This window comes from Bombina bombina, chromosome 3 (assembly GCF_027579735.1).
Source record: "Bombina bombina isolate aBomBom1 chromosome 3, aBomBom1.pri, whole genome shotgun sequence".
In the NCBI taxonomy this organism is placed as follows: Eukaryota; Metazoa; Chordata; class Amphibia; order Anura; family Bombinatoridae; genus Bombina; species Bombina bombina.
This window is the reverse complement of record NC_069501.1, coordinates 1276871518-1276885357: the sequence shown is the minus strand read 5'-3', so window position 1 is coordinate 1276885357 and position 13840 is coordinate 1276871518. Positions and strand designations below refer to the sequence as shown.

At 39.3% G+C, this 13840-nt stretch overlaps 1 pseudogene; it reads left to right on the top strand.

Annotated features, from left to right (window-relative positions):
• The window catches only part of LOC128654736 (interferon-induced very large GTPase 1-like), a 155578-nt pseudogene extending 146024 nt beyond the window's left edge, over window positions 1-9554 (top strand).
• The last annotated feature ends 4286 nt before the right edge of the window (window positions 9555-13840 follow it).

The following is a 13840-nucleotide window of genomic DNA, read 5'->3' as shown; positions in this document are numbered from 1 at the left end:
GGCTTAGATTAGGTGTAATTAGTTTAAAATTCTTGTAATTTTTTTTATTTTCTGTAATTTAGTGGGGGTTTTTTGTACTTTAGTTAGTTTTATTTAGTTGTATTTAATTGTAGGTAATTGTAGTTAATTAATTTAATTTAATTTATTTAATTGTATTGTAGTGCTAGATGTAATTGTAACTTAGGTTAGGATTTATTTTACAGGTACTTTTGTATTTTTTTTAGCTAGGTAGCTATTAATTAGTTAATAACTATTTAATAACTATTCTACCTAGTTAAAATAAATATAAAGTTGCCTGTAAAATAAAAATAAATCCTAAAATAGCTACAATGTAACTATTAATTATATTGTAGCTATCTTAGGGTTTATTTTATAGGTAAGTATTTAGTTTTAAATAGGAATAATTTAGTTAATAATAGTAAATTTATTTTGATTAATTTAAATAATATTTAAGTTAGGGGGGGGTGTTAGGGTTAGACTTAGGTTTAGGGGTTAATAAAATTATTATAGTGGCGGCAGTGTAGGGGGGCAGATTAGGGGTTAATAAATATAATGTAGGTGGCGGTGGGGTCCGGGAGCGGCGGTTTAGGGGTTAATAACTTTATTTAGTTGCGGAGGGGTCCGGGAGCGTGGTTTAGGGGTTAATAAATTTATTTAGTTGCGGCGGGGTCCGGGAGCGACGGTTTAGGGGTTAATAAGTTTATTATAGTGGCGGTGGGCTCCAGGAGTTGCGGTTTAGGGGTTAATAATTATAAAGTAGGTGGCGGCAGTGTAATGGGGGCAGATTAGGGGTGTTTAGACTCGGGGTACATGTTAGGGTGTTAGGTATAGACATTTCCTATAGGAATCAATGGGATATCGGGCAGCAGCGAACATGATCTTTCGCTGCTGTCAGACTCCCATTGATTCCTATGGCATCCGCCGCCTCAAGGGGGGCAGATTGAAAACCAGGTACGCTGGGCCGGAAAAGTGGCGAGCGTACCTGGTAGGATCTTGATAACTTCCAAAAGTAGTCAGATTGTGCCGAACTTACGTTCGGAACATCTGGAGTGACGTAACCATCAATCTGTGTCGGACTGAGTCCAGCGGATCGTATATTACATCACAAAATTTTATTTTTGCCGGTCTCTAGCCTTTGATAACTAAGGCGAATCAGGCTCGCCACAAATACGCTGCAGAATTCCAGCGTATTTGCGGTTGACAGCTTGATAAATAGAGGCCTATAGGTTCTCTTATGCAAACCTGCAGTCACAGGGAGGAAAAGGGTTTGATAAATACTGACTGTAGGTTCTCTTGTGCACACCTGCAGTCATAGGGGGAGAAGGGCTTGATGAATACTGACTGCAGATTCTCTTGTGCAAACCTGCAGTCATAGAGAGGATAAGGGCTTGATAAATACTGACTGTAGGTTCTCTTGTGTACACCTACAGTCATAGGGTGGAGAAAGGCTTGATAAATAATGACTATAGGTTCTCTTGTGTAAACCTGCAGTCATAGGGAGGAGAAGGGCTTGATAAATACTGACTGTAGGTTCTCTTGTGCAAACCTGCAGTCACAGGGAGGAAAAGGGCTTGATAAATACTGACTGAAGGTTCTCTTGTGCACACTTGCAGTCAAAGTGAGGAGAAGAGCTTGATAAATACTGAATGCAGGTTCTCTTGTGCGAACCTACAGTCAAAGGGAGGAGAAGAGCTTGATAAATACTGACTGCAGGTTCTCTTGTGCACACCTGCAGTCATAGGGAGGAGAAGGGCTTGATAAATACTGACTATTGGTTCTCTTGTGCAAACCTGCAGTCATAGAGAGAAAAAGGGTTTGATAAATACTGACTGCAGGTTCTCTTGTGCACACCTACAGTCATAGGGAGGAGAAGGGTTTGATAAATACTGACTGTAGGTTCTCTTGTGCACACCTGCAGTCATAGAGAGAAAAAGGTTTGATAAATACTGACTGCAGGTTCTCTTGTGCACACCTGCAGTCATAGGGAGGAGAAGCGCTTGATAAATACTGACTGCAGGTTCTCTTGTGCACACCTGCAGTCATAGGGAGAAGGGCTTGATAAATACTGACTGTAGGTTCTCTTGTTCAAACCTGCCGTCACAGTGAGGAATCTGCCTACTGACTAGATTCTCCTGTGCACACCTGCATTCATAGGGAGGAAAAGGGTTTGATAAATACTGACTCTAGGTTCTCTTGTGCACACCTGCAGTCATAGGGAGGAGAAGGGCTTGATAAATACTAACTGCAGGTTCTCTTGTGCACACCTGCAGTTATAGGGAGGAGAAGGGCTTGATAAATACTGACTATTGGTTCTCTTGTGCAAACCTACAGTCATAGGGAGGAAAAGGGTTTGATAAATACTGACTGCAGGTTCTCTTGTGCACACCTGCAGTCATAGGGAGGAGAAGGGCTTGATAAATACTGACTGTATGTTCTCTTGTGCACACTTGCAGTCATAGGGAGGAGAAGGGCTTGATAAATACTGACTGCAGGTTCTCTTGTGCACACCTGCAGTCTTAGGGAGGAGAAGAGCTTGATAAATACTGACTGCAGGTTCTCTTGTGCACACCTGCAGTCATAGGGAGGAGAAGGGCTTGATAAATACTGACTGTAGGTTCTCTTGTGCACACCTGCAGTCATAGGGAGGAGAAGGGCTTGATAAATACTGACTGCAGGTTCTCTTGTGCACACCTGCAGTCATAGGGAGAAGGGCTTGATAAATTCTGACTGTAGGTTCTCTTGTGCACACCTGCAGTCTTAGGGAGGAGAAGAGCTTGATAAATACTGACTGCAGGTTCTCTTGTGCACACCTGCAGTCATAGGGGGGAGAAGGGCTTGATAAATACTGACTGCAGGTTCTGTTGTGCACACCTGCAGTGATAGGGAGGAGAAGGGCTTGATAAATACTGACTGCAGGTTCTCTTGTGCAAACCTGCAGTCACGGGGAGGAGAAGGGCTTGATAAATTGAGCCCTATATATAGAAAAACACATGTTCTCCATGGAGAATGGGAACAGAGTAGGAGCATTTTTGAAGGATATTTTTCATGCATATTTTTAGGTGAAAATTTAGGAGAATAGCAATGATAAATCTTGCCCTAAGTGACAAATACTGTTGTGCTCTCTGGGGCCTAATTATCATTGTGCGAGCGGACATGATCCAATATTGCGGATCATGTCGGCTGCACATCGATAAATGCCGACAGCATACGCTTTTGGCATTTATCATTGCACCAGCAGTTCTGCCGCTAGCAGGGGGTGTCAATCAACCCGGTGTTATTTGATCGGGTTGATTTTTTGGCGATGTCTGTCCACCGCCTCAGAGCAGGCAGACAGGTTATTACTAGCATGATATGTTGTGCACAATGTGCAGCATTAGGATACAGTGACAAGAAGAATCTGGCAGATATTTAAAAATGGCCAACGCTGGCAAAGATACAGGATTTTGTATACAAAAAAAAAAAAAGAACAAGGCTTTGCAGATTATATCACAGTGTAATCAGTGAGCAAGGATTAGAATGAGGTGTGTTTACTGTTCCTTTAATCAGAGGCCAAGGATTAGAATGAAGTGTGTTTTGGTGTTTACTGTCCCTTTAATTCTTCTATTCTTTGTGGGGTTTTTTGTTTTATTTAAATAGATTGCATTCTTACATATTACTCCCCAATAGCTGTTTGCAGAATATATATTTCTAAGTAATTTTTTCATCATTTACTGGCATATTTAGGGACTTGTGAATAAAAAGTTATATAATAGAGAACTTGAATACAATAAGTATTTATTATTTTATGACAATGATGTTAATGTGGCTTAATTTATTTCCACAGAAAACAAAGTAATGTTGAATGACTTGATGGCACAGTTCAAGATGAAAGACTATAAAACATCCAAGCTGACCCTGAAGAGTATATTGGACATTGGTCAGGAGAATGTGGAGGACGGTGACCCTCAGACTATAGAGGAGATCCCCTGGTATTGTTTAAGGAAGCTCATGGCCCTAGACAGCAATGCAAGAAATACACAAGTTAAACAGCATTTAAACACAAGTTTTGATAACACAAAGCAGAATATGTGTGATGATTTCAATTCTATTTTTTTTGAAGATGACACTTCAGGTTCCTTCCACCCCCTGGATGTTCTGTGTGTTCTGCTGCATTGCTCAGATGCATTTTTACAACAGGAGATTGTAAATAAATTGTCCATGTGCCAGTTTGCTGTCCCTCTGCTGCTCCCTGTAGGTGATGGCAAACACTGCACCCTCATGTTGTGGGCAATGAGAGAGATAGTAAAGAGATGGAGACCACACTCATTAGTTAAGTCTAAAGGCTTTATGGAAGACAGCTTGGTGCACATACCCATGCCAACCTTCTCTTTTGTAAGACTGGGGGAAAGAAAATTATCCAAGTCTAAAACACTTAATACAATTCTGAGTCAAGCTGGGCAATACCACGATTTCTTCATACATAATAACAGATGGGACAGTAGAAATAACCTGGTATTTTCCTGCTGGCAGAGGGAATTCAGACAATTTCCCAGAACCCATTGCAGTTACTAATCTAAGAGGCAACCTCAGGTCTAGCTGGAAACAGTTCAGCTTTTTAACTCAGGTGTCTTCAGCTGTGTTTATATTTGTTGAGGATCTCAGTAAAGAAGAATTTCAGCTGTTATCACAGTGCAGCAATTCTGGCACACAGTTTTATTTTATTATCAGTCCCAGTAATGGTAAATGTGTGAATAAGGAGACATGGGAAGTACTGAAAGAATTATTTCCTTTGCTGAAAATTGATGCAAGAAATGTAATGAGAAAGGACAAAATAGGTAATAAAGCAAAACTGACAAACGCTATACATTTAATTATCACAAGTGTATTGAAAACCTCATGTAAAAGAGTAAAACTAGAGGACATGTCAGACACAGCCCATAAACTGGGTATCCTGGTTGACGAGAGCAACAGTGATTATCAGAATGCAGAGGTGTGCGCTACAGGAATAACTGAGGAGATTACAGATGTGACGCAATATAAAATGCAAACAATGAAACTACAAGGGGATCTGTGGAAACAATTGTCTCAGACAGAGAAAGAGATGTGCAGAATGAGAAAACAAGGGGATAAAAATGTAGAGGATTATAGATCTGAGTTAAGACAGCGACTTTTAGAGCTTCATAAGAAACAAAATCAGCATGATCTACCAAATGGTATGGTGAAGTTTGTATCAGCAATTAATAACCTGTCTCAGGTAGAGAAACATTATTTCCTGAAATTGGTGAAATTTAAACTTGATGCAATTGCTAGAACAAAAATGACTCTCTTAAAGGCAGAATACACGAACAAATGTAATGATATATCACATAATCAGTTAGATTTAAAAAAACTAGATGAGGAAATTACCAATAGCTCCTTAGGGGTGGAACATTTCCTGCGTGAGCTGGGGCAGTTTTATGAGGCTGAGTTTTCAATGGTGCAAGAAAAGCAAATAAGTGCAGAACTGAGACAATTTACCAAACTCCCAGGAATAGCAGCTGATCTCCTGTTGGATGGGTTCCCATTAGAGCTGATTGATGGAGACGCCTCCAACATCCCCCTACAGTGGATAACAGATGTACTGACCGAGCTGGACATCAAGACAGGAGGAGGGTGCAGGCTGCGGGTGATAACTGTCCTGGGGGTGCAGAGCACAGGGAAATCTACCCTTCTGAACACCATGTTTGGGTTGCAGTTCCCTGTGTCTACTGGACGCTGCACACGAGGAGCCTTCATGACACTTATTAAAGTAAAGGAGAACTTCAAAGTGGAGATGAGATGTGACTTTATTCTGGTGATTGACACTGAAGGTCTGAAAGCTCCAGAACTGGCTTCTCTGGAGGACAGTCATGAACATGACAATGAGCTGGCAACGCTAGTAATTGGGTTGAGTGACATCACTATAATTAATATGGCCATGGAGAATACAGCAGAAATGAAAGACATTTTGCAGATTGTGGTACATGCATTTCTTAGGATGAAAGAAATAGGAAAGAAACCCAACTGTCAGTTTGTGCATCAGAACGTCAGCGACGTATCTGCTCATGAAAACAACATGAGGGACAGAAGGAAACTTCTGGAACAGTTAAATGAAATGACAAAAGTAGCAGCAAACATGGAGAAAAATAGTAGTATCTCAAAATTTAGTGATGTTATGGATTATGACTTTGAGAAAAACAACTGGTATGTTCCAGGACTCTGGCAGGGTGTCCCACCAATGGCTCCAGTAAACTCTGGTTATGGTGAAAATGTTTATGAACTAAAAATTTTTTTATTTGAATTAATCAAAAAAAATCAGTGTGATCGTCACCCTCAGAACATACAAGCATTTATTGAATGGACAAGAAGCTTATGGAAAGCTGTTAAATATGAGAAATTTATCTTCAACTTCAGAAACAGCCTGGTTGCTGATGCTTATAACCAACTATCTATAAAATGTACACAGTGGGAATGGGAATTCAGCAAAAAAGTACATAACTGGCTGATAAGGACAGAGACTATAATCCGAAATCAACCAGCAGATAAACTTAAAGTACAATCATGCACACATTTCAAAGAAGGTCTTTATAAACTGCTGGATAAAGAAGAGAAAAAAATGTCAGACTTGCTAGAAAAGTACTTTGAGAATGGATCTTTGAATGTTCATCTTATAGAAAAATATCGAGAAGATTTCTTCAGAAGTGTGACAGTTCAAAGGAAAGAGCTTGAAAGAAACACACTAGTCAAACTAGATGAAACTCTCCATATACAGAAAGCAAAGAATGAGATTCAGAGTATACAGGATAAAGCACAGGAAGTCATTGAGAAGAAAGTCAATGACCTTCTGGTAGAATACAGATCGAAGAAGTCTGAGTTAAATGAGTTAGAAATAGAAAAAGAATTTGAGACCATGTGGCAGAAGGCACTAGCAGATGTAAAAATCCCAGCTTTAGAGAAACGCAATATCACTGATGCAATTTTACATCAACTGAGAAATGACATGAGCAACAAAGGAGCTGCTGTAAATGAAAAATTACTAAACACACACTTTTTACATGAATTTAAGATGGATAAAAAGTATATTGAGACAAAATGGTTTTCATTAACTTGCAACAAACTGTACATTACTCGTGAATGTTCTGATAAAATACAAGATCTTGCTGAATCATTAATAGATACCTGCTCTACTTATATTGACGAGAAGGTCAACACAAATGAAGATTACAGTGACACCTACAGCCAAGAATTATTACACATAATAAATGAGAGGCTTCAAAAAGATGTTAACTTGTTGCACATTTCGTCTTTGTTTGAACTGGACATTAAGCGTTTTAACTTTGGAAAAGCAGCTCCAAAGTTCCAAGAAATGCACAATAACTACATCCAACACAATGATCCAATGATCTATTTAGCAGAGTTAAAGCCTCAGTATTTTTTAGGTTTTAAAGATATATTTCAGGAAAAAGATGATTGCCAGGAAAGAGCCAGAAAGTTCTGTGAGATGTGTTTGAAGCCGGCAATAACAGAACACATTTATAGACATCTTGGTGGGAAAATGGTGAATGATTCTATATATGATCAAGGCCATACGTTTAGCAGCCGGACCTTCTTCCAGTGTACTCTGCTTGAGCAGCTTCTAAAAGAAAATGACTTTGATCAGTATGTAGAATATATTAATAGATATGAGAAGTTTACAAGGAACTGGATAGTAAAATACATCATACACAAATATAAAAACTACAGATTCCTAGAACCTTTACTAAAAGATATTGTGTCATCTTTACAAAAAGAAATTGAAATAGCTTTTACCTGTGCTGAAGCTCATATTTCTGTGTCAGAATTTTTAAAGCATTTCTGTGAGATGTTAAAGGATAAACTGGTAATTTCACAAAATCAGATGAATGTAACTCTTTTCAACATGATAGCAGACGTTCAACAGTTTTCTAAAGACATAAAAGATTTTCTCACTGAGACAAAACAACAAATTATCTCAGAAATTAGATCTTTGGGTATTGAGTCTCTTATTTCTAAACTAAAACTTAAGCCTCAGGATGAATTATTTAAGAGAGTAGTTGGATGTGGGAAGCTGTGTCCATTTTGCAAAGTTCCCTGTGAGGCTGGAGCTCACGATCATACTGAGCATTTTGCATCTGTACATAGACCTCAGGGATTAGGAAGATACAGGTGCAAACAGTCAGGAAAACTGATTATTCCTTTATGCTCTACTGAAATTGTCTCAGATGATTTATTTCTAAACATAGATACAAGTTGCAAATGGCATCCTTACAAAGAATATAAACAACTCTACCCAGAATGGGCCATCCAACCTGACGCCAGCATCAAGTCCTCTGACTACTGGAAATTTATCTTTGCAAAGTTCAATAAGGAATTTGCAAGAGAGTATGAAGCAAAACCAGCTGACCTGCCTTGGGACTGGAGATGTATAAACAAAGAAGATGCTCTGAAGAGCCTGAAGGAAACTTTCAATGTACAATGAACAGAACACAGTTAAACACTGCTGCTCTCTGCCATCTACAGCTATAATTTTCCCATGCGGTGCAAAGATATTCTCAAAGTTTTCCCTACATATATTTCAGTGGCAGATTTCACATAAAAGAATCATGCAGGTCTGTTAAAGCAAAAGCAAAACTAGAGGGTTTAACAAAGTGAAGAATAATATACACCTTCAGTGTATATTACTAGTTTCCTGGATTTGGAATACAGCAAATGGATAGTCATTATGAGCCTGATGAAATGACTAGTTATGGCTGGGAAATGTGTTGCTTGTTTTTAAATATATATATTTTTTAAACTTGAAGCATATTTTCATACTGGAGAGCTGTATTTCAGCAGAGAGCCTATTTTGGCCTATTTTTTGTGTGACCTTTACTTGAAAACATTATTTTCACTTTGTGGAAACCTGTTATTTTGTGTTTGCTTTAACAGTGCATCTGTGAAGAGTTGCCCACGACTTTGAAGATGAATTGCAAATAGTTTTGTTCTCTCTGGACAACTGCCCCATATATTGCTTACAGCTTTTTTTAATCATTGCAAGTCTGTCCAAGGAGAACACTCACCTTTTTTAATCCTTTTTTTTTTCTTTTTCAAGTAATAGACTTTATTGTGGCATTTAATGTCAGATACAAATTCATCCAATGCATTAAAACACATTGATTTAGCTGCATACAGAATGTTCTGATCATTCCGATAACAACAAAGATTTGTTTTATCCGTATTCACCTTAGTAATTTCCAGTGTTGGATAACTATACATTTTTTTAAACCTATGTAATTTGTTATTGATAAAAGATTAGGTTAAAATAATACTGATAAAAAGTACCAGTGTTTAATCTGATTACAATCCCGTGTCGTTTGATTACAAAAATGTCCTACAAGCAGAAACATTATATTGCACAGTATCAATCCAAAATCTGTGACCTAGAAAATATTTTGGAAAAAATGTCCCAGTATATGATTGAGCCATGCAAAATCTAGAATATGAAATTATTACAATGAAAATGTATTTACTTCATAAAAAATAAAGCATTTAAAGGAAAATGGCTGATTAACATTTTTTAGAAAGTTTTCTATAATTCTATAACTCTGATATTCGTTAGTAGGTCTCTCATTGCGCACCAAATAGTTCCTATAAGGAGATAAAAGTACAGACCACCCCTCATACTGCCCATGAATTGTATAACAAACACAAGTGCTGATAAACTGAAGTAAAAATTCAGAACCTTAGGGAGAATTTGGGATGTCAGTCAAGTGTTTGTTACAATCTAGGAACCAAATTTAGGGCTGGATTACAAGTGAGGCACAAACGATTTTGCACAAGCGATATTAACTTTTATTTTACAATGATATGATGAGTCCACGGATTTCATCCTTACTTGTGGGATATTAACCTCCTGCTAACAGGAAGTGGCAAAGAGCACCACAGCAGAGCTGTATATATAGCCCCTCCCCTTCCCCTCCACCCTCAGTCATTCTCTTTGCCTGTGTTATACTAGGAAGACATGGTACAGTGAGGTGTTAGTTTTAGTTTCTTCAATCAAGAAGTTTTTTATTTAAATGGTACCGGTGCATACTATTTTCCTCAGGGGGATATGGAAGAAGATTTCTGCCCTGAGGTTTGATGATCTTAGCATTTGTAACTAAGATCCACGCTGGTTCCCACAAGACTTCTGAAGGTAACCATGAGACATCTTCAGTGTGGAGACCAGTTTCATGCTACAAGCAGCATTAAAGTATGTGCAGCCTTTTTTCTGAGGAGACTTGGTGTATCAGAACTGGCTGGCATTATTTCCCTGTATTGGAATGGGGTAAGCAGTAAAACCTATTTAATAAGAGGGGTGTTACTGGAGTCCCTATTTTATATTTATCATTAGTTGATATTTGGGCATTATGTGACATGGGAGACAATATAAAAAACGATGTTTTATGTTTTTTATTTTTGGCACTTAAAACTTATTGGTTTTATGCTTGAGGGTTATATTGTGTTTGTATTTTTACTTTAGTGCAAAACTGCATTTCCATGCGGTGTTGTTTGGGCCTACTCCAACTTTTGACCATAAGGGGCGGAGCCTATTTTGGCGCAATTTCTTCAGGCTTAGCAGCAGCAAACGATAACTCGGTGGCTCCTGGACTGTGTAGCTGGTCTGAAGGGTTGGAAACTTGATTCGAAGTACCCTGGGGGCAGGTAGGCGCCACAGCTGAGCTGTGGCGAGGTGCAGAGTGTATTTTTATCTATCTTTTCACTACATGTTGATATAAGTACTTCTAAAGCCTTATTTCTGCCCTTGCTTCTGGGTGCAGTAATTTTTGGATTAACCAGCGATATTAAGTTAAATTTGGGAATAATTTAACGTTTTTTGTGCATTTTGTACACGTTTTTTCTAATGTTTATTTTATGCTATAAATAAGTGTTTAAACGACTTTTGTGGTATTTCTAGTCTGTTCAACATGTCTGACATTGAGGTTTCTCATTATTCTATGTGTTTAGAAGCTATTGTGCCACCCTCTCTTACATTGTGTAACTTTTGTACTGAAAGGGCTTTACAATGTAAAAAGCATATTTTAAATAAAGTAAGTGTGCCTAGGGATGATTCTCAGTCTGAAGAGAATCAGGATATGTCATCCGATTCTCCCCAAGTGTCACAACCTTTTTTAAGCCCACACAAGCGACGCCTAGTACTTCTAGTGCGTCTAATTCCTTTACTCTGCAGGAGATGGCTGCAATTATGTCAACTACCCTTACAGAGGTATTGTCTAAATTACCAGTGTTGCAGGGTAAACGCAGTAGGTCAAGTATTAATGTAAATACTGAATCCTCTGATGCTTTATTAGCTATTTCCGATGTTCCCTCACAGTGCTCTGAGTTGGGGATCAGGGAATTACTGTCTGGGGGTAAAATTTCTGATTCAGGGAATGTTTTGCCTCAGACAGATTCAGATGCTATGTCATTTAAATTTAAGCTTGAACACCTCTGCCTGTTGCTTAGAGAGGTTTTAGCGACTCTGGATGATTGTGATCCTATTGTGATTCCTCCAGAGAAATTGTGTAAAATGGATAAATATTTGGAAGTTCCTACTTACACTGATGTTTTTCCGGTTCCTAAGAGAATTTCGGAAATTATTAGTAAGGAATGGGATAGACCAGGTATACTGTTTTCTCCCTCTCCTAATTTTAAGAAAATGTTTCCTATATCAGATACCATTCGGAACTCATGGCAAGCGGTCCCTAAGGTAGAGGGAGCTATATCTTCCCTATCTAAGGGTACTACTATACCCATTGAGGATAGTTGTGCTTTCAAGGATCCTATGGATAAGAAATTAGAGGGTAACTACTGCAGCAGCTTTTTGGTTTGAGGCTCTAGAAGAGTCTCTTATGGTTGAGACTCCATTAGATGACATTCTAGATAGAATAAGGGCTCTTAAGCTAGCTAATTCTTTTATTACTGAAGCCACTTTTAAAATTGCTAAATTAGCGGCAAAAAATGCAGGATTTGCTATTTTAGCACGTAGAGCATTGTTGCTCAAATCCTTATCCTTCTGTTGTGTCATTAAAACATAAGCTTTTAGCTATTCCCTTTAAGGGTAAGACCCTTTTTGGGCCAGAATTGAAGGAGATCATTTCTGATATTACAGGAGGTAAGGGCCATGCCCTACCTCATGATAGGTCGGTTAAAATGAGGGGTAAACAGAATAATTTTTGTTCCTTTCGGAAATTTAAAGGAGGACCCCCCGCTTCTTCTTCTTCCACAAAGCAGCATGAAGGGGTGGCCCCCGATCCGGGACTGGATCTAGTAGGGGGCAGACTTTCTTTCTCTGCTCAGGCTTGGGCAAGTGATGTTCAGGATTCCTGGGCACTAAAAATAGTGACCCACGGTTATCAATTGGAATTCAAGGATTTTCTCCCAAGAGGGAGATTTCATCTTTCAAGATTATCTGCAAACCAGATAAAGAGAGAGGCATTCTTACGCTGTGTAAAAGACCTTTTTACTATGGGGGTAATCTGTCCTGTTCCAAAAACCTTTTTGTGGTCCCCAAAAAAGAGGGAACGTTCAGACCCATTTTGGACCTCAAATGTCTAAACAAATTTCTAAGAGTTCCATCATTCAAGATGGAGACAATTCGAACGATTTTGCCAATGATCCAGGAGGGTCAAGATATGACTACTGTGGATTTGAAGGATGCTTACCTTCATATTCCAATCCAAAAAGATCATCATTGGTTTCTAAGGTTTGCCTTCTTGGACAAACATTATCAGTTTGTGGCTCTTCCTTTCGGGTTAGCCACAGCACCCAGAATCTTCACAAAGGTTATATGGTCTCTTTTGGTAGTTTCTCAGACCGCAAGGGATAGCAGTGGCTCCTTATCTGGACGATATTCTGATTCAGGCATCAACATATCATCTGACAAAATCTTACACGGACACAGTGTTGTCTTTTCTGACAACTCACGGCTGGAAGGTGAACATAGAGAAGAGTTCACTTGTTCCACAGACAAGGGTTCCTTTTCTGGGAACTCTCATAGACTCGGTAGCCATGAAAGTATGTCTGACGGAGGTCAGAAAATCTAAGATTTTGAATACTTGCCGAGCACTTCTGTCCATTCCTCGGCCATCAGTGGCTCAGTGTATGGAGGTAATTGGATTAATGGTAGCGGCAATGGACATCGTTCCGTTTGCTCGCTTTCATCTCAGACCACTACAACTGTGCATGCTAGGTCAGTGGAATGGGGATTATGCAGATTTATCTCCAAAGATAATTCTGGATCAAGAGATCAGAAGCTCTCTTCTTTGGTGGTTGTCGCCAGATCATCTGTCCCAGGGGACTTGTTTCCGCAGACCCTCGTGGGTGATAGTGACAACAGATGCCAGCCTTCTGGGCTGGGGTGCAGTTTGGAACTCCCTGAAGGCTCAGGGTGTTTGGACTCAGGTGGAGTCTCTACTTCCAATCAATATTCTGGAACTGAGAACAATATTCAATGCGCTTCAGGCGTGGCCTCAGTTGGCTTCAGCCAAATTCATCAGATTCAAGTTGGACAACATAACGACTGTGGCATATGTCAATCATCAGGGGGGAACAAGGAGTTCCTTAGCGATGATAGAAGTATCCAAGATAATCAGTTGGGCAGAGGCCCACTCTTGTCATCTGTCAGCGATCTACATCCCAGGGGTAGAGAACTGGGAAGCAGATTTTCTAAGTCGACAGACTTTTCATCCGGGGGAGTGGGAACTTCACCCAGAGGTATTTGCCTTATTGATTCTCAGATGGGGCAGACCAGAATTGGAATTGATGGCATCTCGTCAGAATGCCAAGCTTCCAAGATACGAATCCC